The 13,603-nt window shown below is 34.3% G+C and overlaps 2 protein-coding genes across 2 annotated transcripts in view; one reads left to right on the forward strand and one right to left on the reverse strand.

Moving 5' to 3' along the window:
• LOC126910446 (lysine-specific histone demethylase 1A-like) overlaps positions 1-13,603 on the forward strand; it is a 357,992-nt gene that overhangs the window by 140,788 nt on the left and 203,601 nt on the right. The gene's annotated exons all lie outside the window — the stretch shown is intronic.
• Positions 1-13,603, reverse strand: part of LOC126895208 (uncharacterized) — a 99,084-nt gene that overhangs the window by 35,874 nt on the left and 49,607 nt on the right. The window lies entirely within an intron of this gene.

Below are 13,603 nucleotides of genomic sequence, written 5' to 3' on the forward strand. Positions count from 1 at the left end.
TAAAACGCCTCACCCTACCCGCCGGTCTTGGCCTGTGTCGAATTTGTCGCTATCGAAAAAAACTTTTGGGGGGATGGTTAGACGCACGCCTATTTAATAAGCCGCATGCATGTCTCATCGTCCTCCTCTACTCTTTCTCCCATGTAAATCGTTCTCATTTGCCCTCTAATGTCTGCTACACACTACACTGNCATTTGCCCTCTAATGTCTGCTACACACTACACTGCACAGCTGCCCTTGGACACGTTCCCCCTTTTACGGCATACCGCTTCCGTACTACGAATTCACCGACGGTGCCATTAGCCGCGGGTCTATTAGTATATGTGGTGTACGATGTGTACAGACAAATCGATTTCTGCGACGAAATCCCTTTTATTTTTACTGATTATGACAATGAACAACGCTCGTTGGCGGATCCCTGTATCCGACAGGTCGCAGATTACACCGGGGATCCCATGACACGTGCCCCCCCCCACACGTGCTCTTCACGGCCAACAAAGCTTCTTACCGCCAAGAGATTTAAACTCGTGTTGTGTTTTAGTAAACCGACCCGTAAAACAATTAAGGCGGTACAGAGAGTTATCTCTAATAACATCGGTCGTACATACGGGTACCGTTTGAAATTGAAAAAAATAAAATAAATAAAAACGTTGAAGGTTTTTAATTTAAAATACGGTTATACTTGCGGGCTTACAGTAAACACAATAGCTTCCAGTTGACTCTGCCACGGTGGTTTAAATTAAATTTTAACGGAGAAGGTCTTAATATAAGTAGCTAAATGCGAGTACCGTGATATAGTGGCAAATTTTACGACTCGACCTTTTTTTATGACTTACAAAGCAATTATTTTGCCTGCAGATATTTGAAAAATTACATAAGTTTTATAATTAAATGAAAAACTATGCTTGTGCGAATGTTTTTATGAAATTGGATTATTATCTTCCTTTATATTTATACATTATAGCGCATCTCTATCTTCGTTGCATCATCAAAATTGTTAATATTAAAGTACTTAAAATTAGAAAATAAATTAATTTTACAGTCAATATTGATATTAAAAAGGATGTAAAAATCGCAACCATCTATCCGAATTCGCCGACTTCTAACATTCCAATAATTGTTTTTTTCTTTAGAAACTTAACTGTTTATTTTAAAAATAGGATCGCAATGAATACGTATATGATTCTGAACAACATTTTGAACAAAGAATAATAATTGTTTTATTATTTATTTATTTTTCTTTACTCCAAACGACTTAAAAGTCACAATTGAAAACGTACGCGGTTCGTTCTTATATTTTATTCATCTGAAACTTCCTATATTTTTATTTTTTTACTGCTAAACTTACTTAAAAACGTATTTTTTATATTTATTTTTTGTAATCGCGTTTAGCTGCTGACATCCTGTGGTTAGCAGAAAGCTATGCAAACATTATTCTCTTATTTAGTATTGCATACAAGAATATGGAATTTTATGTTAAACGAAAATGTTATTTAAAGTCCGTCTAGTCTGAAAAGTTAACAAACAACTGCAAGAAAAAAAACAAACAAGTTCGACGATAAAATATTTTTCTTGGTTAATATAAACACAGTGTGCTCAATCCCGAAATAGTTGTATACATAATTTACTCATTTTTCAGAACTCGATCATATAATAACAAACGAGAGTAAACAGTTCTTCGACCGTACGCACAAAACCAAAGTACAATTCTGCTCAAACAACAATTTTTTTCTCATTACAAGTCATTCGGCTGATCCCTCGAGCCAGTGAAAAAATACCAAGACACGCAGATAACCGATCGCTTTTAATGATTTTTATGAAACACGGGCAGCTCAACATTTTCCCTAGTAAACGGACACAATATTCTTTGACGCGGTTACGAACGCAGCAGAGACGGGCGGGCACAAGGTTGTCGCCGTTTGCACAGTTCATCAATCATCGTCTCGACAGGGAAAGGGGAAATCGTGGTATAAAAAAAATTACTAATAATAACAGAGATGACAAAAAATAACAAATACCTTCTCGGATTACGGTTATTATCGTGTATATTATTATTATTGTATTAGTATTGTGCGAACGAGCGGACACAAAAATCTCCTAAACCGCGTGGCCATCTCTACGGCCTCCAGCGTAGTTTTGTAAAGAATACTAATAGTCGGAATGACTCGTCGATCGACTTTATATTATTGTGTGTACTATGATTGATCTCTGCAGCGAGTCGACTCTTTCCGATTCTTCCTGCCATATTTCTCCTGCACGTCTCGGATGCTATGATCAAATATAAGTTTTTGCTCGATTCACAATAAGAGAAACACCAGAGAATATACACATTATGTCAAACGAATATATGACTACCTCCTCGCTGTATTGTATTTGCTCTGTTCCCAAAGAACTACGACCGTCAACAGTACCTCAGCACTAATCGTTGTGTAGGCTTCGAGGCCGAACGGATTTTCTGTGTTTTCAATAATTCGACGGCTGTCAAAACGGCACCTATACATTATAGTGAACGCGAAAATAAAACACTTTGTCCCCTCCCGTATATTTGTGTGTTTAACCCTTCGATATTTTGTCACGGGTCCAAAACCGTTTGGGAATACTACGGCATTTGTTGAAAAAAGAAAAAAATAATCGCTTAATCATCACGTTCCTTACTCGATCTTTTGATCCTTTACATAGGTCAAAATAGTTTCTTTTAAATACAATTGTTCAAAATGATTTTAACTATGTTCATCTTTAGTATTTTCATAAATTCTATTATTTCTAAACAGGTAATTGGCGAATAATAATAATCATAATGAAAAGGTAATTTACAAGTGAAGAACAAAATTATATTCCATAATAATTACGATTAAAATGCAACGTTATGTTTAACGAATAAAAAAGTAAAACAAAATATAAAAATTCAAAATCATCAATAACAAAAATAATTATCATTAATCAAACGTCGTGAATTTAAATATATATTAATGAAATTAATATGTATTCAAAAATTATATGGTTTTTGACTTAAGAGGCGCCAATTACTCATAGAAATGAAGTGATCAAAAAATCTTTTTTTATCGTATAACACATAAAAAACTTTAAATTTGATTTAATTTTCAATGATGAATATATTCTGTTACTATACAGAAAACTTCAAAATCAACTAATTTATTTATTTAATTAATTGCTATACCAATGTTATATTACTGCCCAATAACTTCTAGAAATCAAATTTTGTACATATTATATTTTTTCATCTTAAAGTACATTGTATTAATTTTAATTTAATTTATGTATAAAGAAGGTACGATTTTTGGAACATTATCAAAAATTGAATAAAAAAAACATTTTAATATGATATTTATATATTTTATATTTATAAACAAAACCTTGGTTAATGATTGGATTTAAAAAAAAAAAGCATATAATCAGCAAAGTAAATGTTTAAACTATTATTAATAAAATTTCGCAATAATCTTTTATTTTCGGACCACTTCTCTTTCAAAATTATGGTGCTAATATCTTTAACTAAATACTAATTATGATCTTTTGAAGTATCTACAGGGGTACAGACCGCCGAATGTTTTCTAAAATTTACATTCATCTATGTGTAAACCCAGCCCTCTATATATGCATACATATTTTAGAACCCTCTCGAAAAATATTCTGTATTTATGGTCCAGTAAGTAATCACATATGCGGACACAAAAAAAAAAGGCGTAATAAAACCAATAGCTTTTCAGCTACGCATCAAAACTAAAATAACATGGAAATTAATCGATATTTTTAAATACATTTCAGATAGATATTTTAAAAATAATGTTATTAGGGATAAATTTAATCAAAAGAAACAGTCACACCTACGCATATGTTAATATTTTTTCAACGTGATGGGTAATGGACACCACTTGTAGAAATGCATTTCACGCATCGTACCTTTTATTACTTCCTCAAGAGAAAAATTATTCAAACTGCCTTTTTTTTGTAGCACCCTGCTAATTTATTAAAATGGAGTATCCTGCTTAAAAACTGTTTTAAAAATTCACACGTGGTCAGTCACTCATAGACCATGGAAATTTACAATCTCGTCCGGTTTTTGGTAGACAATTTTAATAGACACGCGGACAAGGGATTGACAGTTGTTTTTGTCTTATGATAAATAGAAAATGTCCTATACAAAACGTTTTATTACTTAAAACCAAATTTACTGTTATCGCATCCTTTCTGGGACACTAATGAGCAGTTACTAGAACAAGAAACTACGACTGAAAATAATAACAACGTGCTTATTTGGAAATCAGATATATGTATAATCGACCGGGCGAGTTTAGGACTGAATAATATCGTCGTCGATCGGGACACAACAAAACGTTTAACATAATTATATTATGGACATTACGGAAAATAATTTTTGACCGTTTGGAGTAATTTGCGGGGGACAAAAAAACGCATAACAGGACAACCTCTCATTAAAAGCCCGCGCAACCCGCCGATAACAAGACACGTTTTACCCGTCGAGTGTACCACCTCAATCCTAAAAAGGAACGCATTAACGGAGAGGCTTAACGATCATTGTGCTTTACTAAAATGAAAAAAAAAACATTTATTTAATCTGGAAATAATATTAAGTACTACTGGAACTACTGCATGCGCTGTGCCACGAGGGTCTTGGGCGAAAGGCAGGTAGGTACACATTTTTTCTCACCGACGTGCATCGTATTATGCCGACGATAAATTAGGAAATTAAGTAATAACAACAAAAATTGTAACAACAGTTAATTTCTTATTTTACCATGTCGAGTACAACGTTATCAAGTACTCGATTACAAGCCTAGTCACAAGTAGAACACTATTAAAGGGGGTTAGCAGGACATGCGGTATTAACAAAAATGAAAAGTGCGCTGGAATTATTATGACTATGATTACACCTATGTTGAAGTGGTCAAAATATAGTTATCACTAACATGAAGCTAATTAGACGAACCACTGTAATCGCGTGATCGCCGCAGCGGGTAAGGGAGGGTGGTTTGTTTAACGAATGAAGAAAAATTACATATAATAACATTAATGATCTAAACAGAGACACGGCTGAGGATCGAGCCGTAACTAGTCAGTGTACTTGACCGTGGAAAACAAGGGGAACGCCACCAACTAAAAAACCAACTTGAAACTATAGTTATAACGCACTTAAGAACTATGCCAATGCATGTGTAGACACAGGACATAATTATTAACACCAACAAGATGCAACAGGAGGGTAATCTCACTAACGACATCAATTTTAAAGTAATTCCAGCGAAGTCGTATCCGAATCCGAACTTGCATTTTATACGCATAACTTAAGTGCGGATTCCGTGTATTTACAAGTTTCGTTTAGTGCAATTTTAAAATAACCCAAGTGAGTACAAATATGTTGTTTTAATATATAATGCCGTAGAAATATTTTTCGTTTAAAGGGAGAACTAACTTCAAGAAAATTTGTTTTGATTAATTGAATTTTGTTGTGTTAAGATTCCGTCGGACAGGCTCCGTAATAAAATTTAAATACTCACACAGACTCATTGAATGATAAATTTAGTTGTTTTCAATTTAAAAATATACATACACAGCAATAATCATTAATTAACTGATAAGCATAATTTACAAGTAAACAATATTAACGTTTTATTATTCACTATCGACAAAAACGATCAAGTAATTTAATTTAATGGCAACAACGTTGATAGTAAAAGCAAACCTAAATAAAAAATGTTGACAAACCACTCTCGTATAATATTTTGGATTTTGATGCGCCAAACATTTTACAGGCCACGATTTTTTTGTCAGAATTTTTATGTTACCGAACGCGAGTACGTTTTAATTATTCGGAAAACAATAAAAAGAGTAATAAAGTAGTGAAGTGTTTGATATTATAATGTTTTTAAAACATTATTTTCTATTGATTTAATGGTCTTGCATAAGTAACGCATGCCGTGTGGACATTAAAACCGAAACAAGCAAAATCTGCCATTAAATCCAACAGGCGTTAAACAAATTGGTTTCGATACACGAAATAATGTTAAATTTTATTGCCCCGACAAGTTTATCAAATTTTATTAATAGCACAGAATTAAAGGCGGTCATTACTATTAGTGTGATTGACTTATCAATAATGGAAACTCGGCATCTTTAACGTTGTTTTAATAGCTCTTTTAGCGTTTATAACGATCCATACTATTACTTTTATGTCGATCGTTAATGGCCGTTTTTAATATTCTTAACGTGTCAAAAACATTTGAGATTTTAATCTCAACATTATCGCCGTTTGGGATTGTGTCGTCGACAATTTTGCGGTCCTGTTGAAGTATAACGGCCACAAAAAGTTGTAAAAAACACTCCGGGCGTGGGTAGTGCAGAGCTCACATTCGAGTAAGCCACCACACTGGGAATATAATATTTTCGAAAACGTATACAACGTGTTTGAAAAAAACCAACGAAAATTTAACAATTAAATTTATTTAATTTTTGTTCACATCATTCTCATCAATGTTTCTGTCGTCTGACCAGAAACTCTTTGCGACTATGGTTGAAATTCTTTTATACCACGTCTACCATTTCCCAGTCATGGTTCTCCCTCCCCCTGCACATACCCGCGCCTATCACATAGTTAATGACCGTCGCTTATGTATTTACATAAACGGTCAATTAAGACGCGCCGTACGAATAATAAAATACATTATGGCTGATACATAAAACGCATATATTATTATGACGACGATACAGTTGACCATGTAATCTCCGAAGTTTGCCTTGAGAACAACAAACACTGGCCGTCATATCAGTGAAGTCGATCGGACACGCCGATCGCACGACAACCAACCAGTCGGATCTATTTGCGATTAATTAAAGTTTTTCTAATCTAGAATTGGACGTTTAAACACTGGTCTATTAATAATTATTATTGCTACACGATCACAACGCGCCGCCGGTCCTTCCTGGGCATCATTTGACCGAATCCAACGTAAACTGGTTTAATATCATACAGCGTTTGCGGTTCGCACCATCGTGTAACAATGTTATATTATTATTACTTATTTAATCAACTTTGGCGTATATGTGTTATCGTATCAACAGAAGTGTACCGGCGAGAAGGCGGCGGAGTCGGTGGAACAGGTGAATTCGTTGACCACCCGGGCGAGCTCGTTAATTATGAATAATGGCGGTTTTTTTTTTTTTAAATGCGCTTACAACAACTTGTGCCGCCATACGATAATACCCAATATCGTTATCGTTACGTCCATCATTAGTGTAATCATTATTATACAATCTTGGAAGTAAAACGATTTTATAAGGAATTTTAAAAAAACGATCCCTACAACGCCGTCGACCAAACGTATCCGTCGAACTTTTCCACTACGGGGCCCCCAGTGCTAACAAGTCAAACGTCAACAAGGTTCCACTAATCTCCAACGACAGCCGTATCCGGTGTCAAATTATGAACAACAGTACAATAGTATCAAACCGATTTTGGATACACGTCCAAGTCACCGCTTTGGTTTTATTGTCGGCCGTTTGTTTCGATTTCCCTATTGAAACAACAACGGCGACGTTTCCATGAATGGATATTGTGTGTTTATGGACGGACCGTAGAAACGGTTTTATTTTTCTCGTATATTGAAAAATGTAGGCGATTACCTTCATAGGTAAACATTTACTACGGTCCCGGGTTAAAATACTAAGTAAAACAATTATACAATGTAATAGACCGAGTATTAATTAAGGATAATTATCGTCTCCAACGGACTAAAGGACCCAAGTGACAGGTCACGTACATGTTTTAAAATGACTTTTTTTTTTTTGTACGTCGCTTCTATTCCGAATGTTTCCCACAATGCATTGTTGAAGTTTATATTTAACCCTCAAATTACTTTTTAATTTGTATTTTTCTTTTGGGCAGTGCACACTGTTTTAAAACTAAATAGTATCGAGTATACGTTAAACATGTCCGCAACACACGCACATAGCTTTTTATAAACTCTTAATTGCGCCATCCCATAACGTTACGCGCTTTTTTACATCGCCAACGGTGTGAAATACTGCTTTTTTCCGATGATGTAGTTAAATGGCGTCCAACACACGAGTCTTTTAAAAATATTAAGTTGCTCGTGGAGGCGGCTAATCATTAATCGTTAATGAGTGTCGTCCTGCCAGACTGTGGAATAAGACTATGACTCATGTGGTAAAACGTGTAGTAAAAATTAAAAATGACTCCAACACATACTGCCGTAGGCCAAGTGGTGGTGATTTATGCTACTCATACGGATGAAAATAATAAAAATAAAATAATTACAGCTTAACGAATGTACCATTCTCTCTGATCGCACTAACACTGGAAACAATCAGATAACATTAAAGTTTTCAATGGAGGTCAACTCGGGCCACTGAAGTTACCTCAATTGACCCATAGAAAAACAATAATTGCAAAATATGTATCCATTAAAACGGTGGAAATCTACTCGTGGGTTAAACATAAAACTATTGATGGTTTTAAGAGTAAAAAAAAAAAAATAGTCGTTAACAATCNGATGGTTTTAAGAGTAAAAAAAAAAAAATAGTCGTTAATAATCGGTCGATAACTAAGCTTTAAGATTGCCATTTGAGTGAAATTAATGATTCAATTTTCAATCGCTCGTTTAAATTGGACGACTGAAAGAATAACATAAAATGAAATAACCGTCGTATAAGCTTATGAGTATTATCACAGTGTCATTATAAATGACTACTATAATCGTTAAGATACACACGGTCGAAACATAACTAATGTAAGAAAGACACAATCTCGAGAGATCTGACCTATTTAGATGATCAAAGAAGGCAACGTTGATTAGCACTTTAGTTCAGTGTAAAAAATATCAGGATTAATAGAATCGCGACGGCATAGTCGAATGAACGGGATGAAAATCTATAGGACAGGTCATTAGAATAACACCGAAAATGGCAAGGCTGACACGCAGGTCAGACTTAATATTAAGTTCCCTACACATAAAGAAAATAATTGATAAACGGCAGAAATGAACCAAAGAAACTTGTAATTAATTTATGTTATTAAGGATTTTTGTAACGCGTAAACGTTTACTCGTACAGATCAACCCGATCCNAAACGTTTACTCGTACAGATTAACCCGATCAAAATAGTACCACCGACTGGGCAACATTTTGAAGATTAGTCGGTGAGATAATTTACACGGACTTGCATCCTAAATAAGATTTATCAATTTAAAATCTCATAAAAAAAAAAACTCATTAAAAACGAGTTTTGCTAAATTAATTGACAAAACTGCAACAGTTTGGCTGTAAGGCGAACATGTGTTTTTTATGTCGTAACTTGCGATAACGGATAGGCGTCAGTCAACCTTTATAGCCCTACTCCCTTTTTATTATTGTAGTACGCGGTAAAGAATAACATGTCTAGGCTACGTCAAGAAAAGCGCTGTCATCGTACCACGAGGGTAGACTGGAATGAAACTCAAAATAATGACATTACTATCAAAGGCCGTCGTTGTTTGCACAACATCTACATCAGAAAACCCACATTGCCGTTCCCCTACAGTGCATACACGTCATATGTTTGACATTTCAAATGGCCAAATTAAGATGTCATTTTTCCCTACACTTTTGAATTACGGGAAACCTGAAAATCCGACTTATTACTCATTTTGTCCGTGACGCGTTGGTTATTATTCAGTACATTAGCTGTGAAATAACATAATTGCACTTTTTCCCTGCGCTCACCAAAGGGACATTGACGCCGAAATATGCCCATTGGCGACTAATTTGTTGATTGCCATTTGGATAAGGGCGTACACATGTACATGCATAATGTATACTCTAATGTAAATACACATACGATCATCCGTAAGCCTTTTATGAACGCATCGATGCCCACAAACCCTACTACGACCGAGTATTTGATCTGTCGGAAAAGCAAACGTTCATTCATACGCATGCTGGTGTAACCACCGCTGTCGCATCACCCCATTAAACACAAATAATGTGTAATATTGATAACGCTAAATACCATTGTGTGTTGAAATCGTGTGTTAAAGTCGTTTGACTTTTTAATGTGAACGATATCCACGTTAACAAATCGTGACGTCCGAGACTAGAAAAGTAAACACTTACCAAATAATAGACTTTAAGACCAACAAGTATGACTTGTCATCGCTCGTTTCATAATTTTGAGTAGAAACATGTACGTAACATGTATTTAAGACTACACCANTAGAAACATGTACGTAACATGCATTTAAGACTAGACCAGTTGGGTTTTAACCTTTAAAATAAATAGGGTTACTAATACTTTTATGTAACAGTATCTGAATGTATGAGATTTTGAACTAGCTGGCTGCTAAATAAAACTATTCGACTATAGAACGACTTGAATCAATAATGTTCATAATTCAGCAATTACTTAATGACACACATGACGAAGTTATAATAATAAGTATTGAGTTACAGGGTTTTGAAAACCAATGCTAATATTTTGGATAGGTAAAATATCCAACCCAACTTTCTTGGCAACCGTTAGGCTTTTTAATAGAAATTCAACTCCCTCTGTTATTTTCCTATTATTTGGAAACCGTAAGTGTTAATGACCAACAAACGTTTGAAAAGAACACTATTATAAAAAGGTAGTAGCTCGGCAGCGCCCATAACATAATTTACACTTAATTGGCTGTGATTTACCGTCGTGATAGAATCGATTCAGAAAAGCGATATAAGAGTTTATAGTAATAATAATTATAAGGAAGAAAATAAACGATGATCAGCTTTACTTCTTATTTTACTTTATTTTTTAACCGTCTACTGCTCGGATGCATAACACCCACGTCGTCCAAAGAACACTTTAAACCGCCTCCCCACTGTAGTCCACCGTCGATATGTTAAAGCACACGTGTCAAAGGTTAATTGGAACGCATCCAACGCTATACATACTCGCATATTTTATTATTATGTTATTGTTATTTCCATCACTATTAAATTGCGTACACACACATGACAATATAACACTATTTAGCATCTATTTAGAACATATGTGATAGGACATAATGTACACACACATGCATTGGAGATTTACTTGGGATTATTTTTTTTATCGCACGACTATAATGATTGTTATCACTATAATAAGTTATATTTTGCATTTATGAAATTTATCTCAGGTTCTTTAATAAAATGCGAATTAATAAGCTAGTTTAAAATATTTCGAATAATTCATAGAATTTTGTTATCATCGATTTTTAAGAATATGACAATTAAAATGTTAAATTATTGTTACAAAGTTTATTGACGTATACCAAAACCATTTTTTTCCTGTACAAAACCTTCGGAACGGAGTACTCAATGTATTAAAGCGTATATTAGTCTAGACAAAAAAAATTATTGGATTAAAAATTAATCTACTTTTACGGCTCATTGTAGTCGTTGACTAGATACGGTTGTAGCCAATTGAGTATTATTAGATTAAACGGCATTTAACCACAATACGTTTATATAAATACTAATAGTTTAAATTTAAGACCCACATGAACGGTAAATGAATAAAGGTTTATTTTTTCTCAAATAACTAGTTTTTAATGGTCATCCGCAAATGTCATTAGTTGACATCAATTAAAGAGTTTTCAATTATTGACTAAACCAATTGACAATCCTCGCATTAAAAAGACACAAGGGCTTTATATTAAACAGAAATATTAATCTATTCATACGTATGGGAATAGAGAGTCCATTCATCAATTTCAAATAATAAACTTCACAATGTTGTATATACTCACGTCGATATACCTGCAGCACTGTTTATAATGTGGACTGCGTAAGGTTCTCACAGAGTGTTTGTGTGTGTGTGTGTATTTAATCTACACGATATAATAATTGACGTTGGAGTGGACACTCAAATTTTCATAAAATCCAATCGGTCGATTGTCTTTTTCAATCGTTATTAAATATTCATTCGACCGACGCCTATTTTACATGCGTATGTCAATTTCTGGTCGAGGACCTATCAGTAGTTATAACAGGCGGGCATTTCACGGGGTCCATGCAGTGTACATAGAAAAAAAAATAGAATTCTAATAAAGCGATAATCACTGTAACACTAACCAAATACCTTCGGTTGAGACTTCATTGAGTTATTCCGAAGGAACAAAAGAGGGGAAAAAAGCTTATAAATGCAGAACTGTTTTCAGATATCACTGGCGGAACTGATCGGTGTACTTGGCTCGCTGATAGATGGGCATTTGTCGATTATTTGATAAAAATCGATTTTCGATTAAACGCTTGTTGCGTTACGACTGCACTAGGAATAAATCTATCGTCATCGTGATCTATGTAGGTATTTTATATAATAACAACAAAGTGTAGTACAAAATATAGTACCGTGTCGACTACACAACGTTCTACCGGCCGACTATTGTTAAGGACACAGTCATTGCTCTCGACTATAAGTAAACACTCTCCGGAATAATTATTATTCAATAAAATTATTCATCATTTTTCATAGATAGGAGAGGAAAAACATACCAAACGATATGCGGACAAGTAGCGCGAACGATACCGGAAGGAGAACTGTGGGCAGGTCGAAGGGAAACGCGCCAGTGGTAAAAAACCGTCTTTATCCGCGTAAAATACAAGTATTTATTTTTATCGATGTCTAAAACGGTTTACAAAAGTAAATAAACGCGAGCCAGTATGGTTGAACTTAATGAATTCTACATCAATAGAAAATATGTCCGAGAGACGCGCTGGCATTCTCTAAATTGTAATCTGAGGAATTCGTGAATTTAATTAAGTAATTAGAGGAGAGTTTGACAGATTAAAAAGTGTAAAATTTCACAAGAACAACGAAAATAGCTGTTCAGGTCTCATTAACCAGATAAGAAAAATTACGTTATTATATTGTTAGTGTAATAATTATTGTAACACAATACAAGCATAGGAACAAGATTATCGCGTTTTAACAAGGCATACACTATGCTATTATCTAATTATTCAAATGCACCTATGACACAAAGGTATCTCAGATATAAGTGCAATTAGCGCACTGTCCACTAATTTGACAAGTACCTACTTACGGTTAGAGTTTACATGTTAAGTAACCGATGTGTATATGAATGTTAATTACTGTTACACGCACGTCCATCAACATTTTACCGCAATTTAACAACGTTATTCCCAAAAAACCGTTGATAAAAAACATACGGGTAAACGGTTGGCTGATCATAAATAAAAAAACAAGAGAACTTTAAACGTATTTGGACAAGCTAGGTGATAAAAATTATGCAAATGTCGCGTAGGGAATGTAGTTATAATTAAAAAGTAATGTTCTATTAGGTTGTATAGTTCACGGTCGTCGCCAAACAGATGAAATTAATTCTGTTGATACAAGTTTTTCATCACATGGTTCAATAGTGCATGCGTAGCCGTTTTGTTTTTTGTTTTTTTTTTTGCGTTCAATATTGAAACTCTCGCGGGAACGCTGGCGAATAAAAAAATACTCTGCCAAAGTAAACTTAATATTTTAGGGACTTTGTGTTCGGTTTAAATAGATTCTCTTTTAGGTATTTTACAGGAAAAACGAAAA

Source organism: Daktulosphaira vitifoliae, unplaced genomic scaffold (genome assembly GCF_025091365.1).
Source record: "Daktulosphaira vitifoliae isolate Bord-2020 unplaced genomic scaffold, ASM2509136v1 Scaffold_1, whole genome shotgun sequence".
Lineage (NCBI taxonomy): Eukaryota > Metazoa > Arthropoda > Insecta > Hemiptera > Phylloxeridae > Daktulosphaira > Daktulosphaira vitifoliae.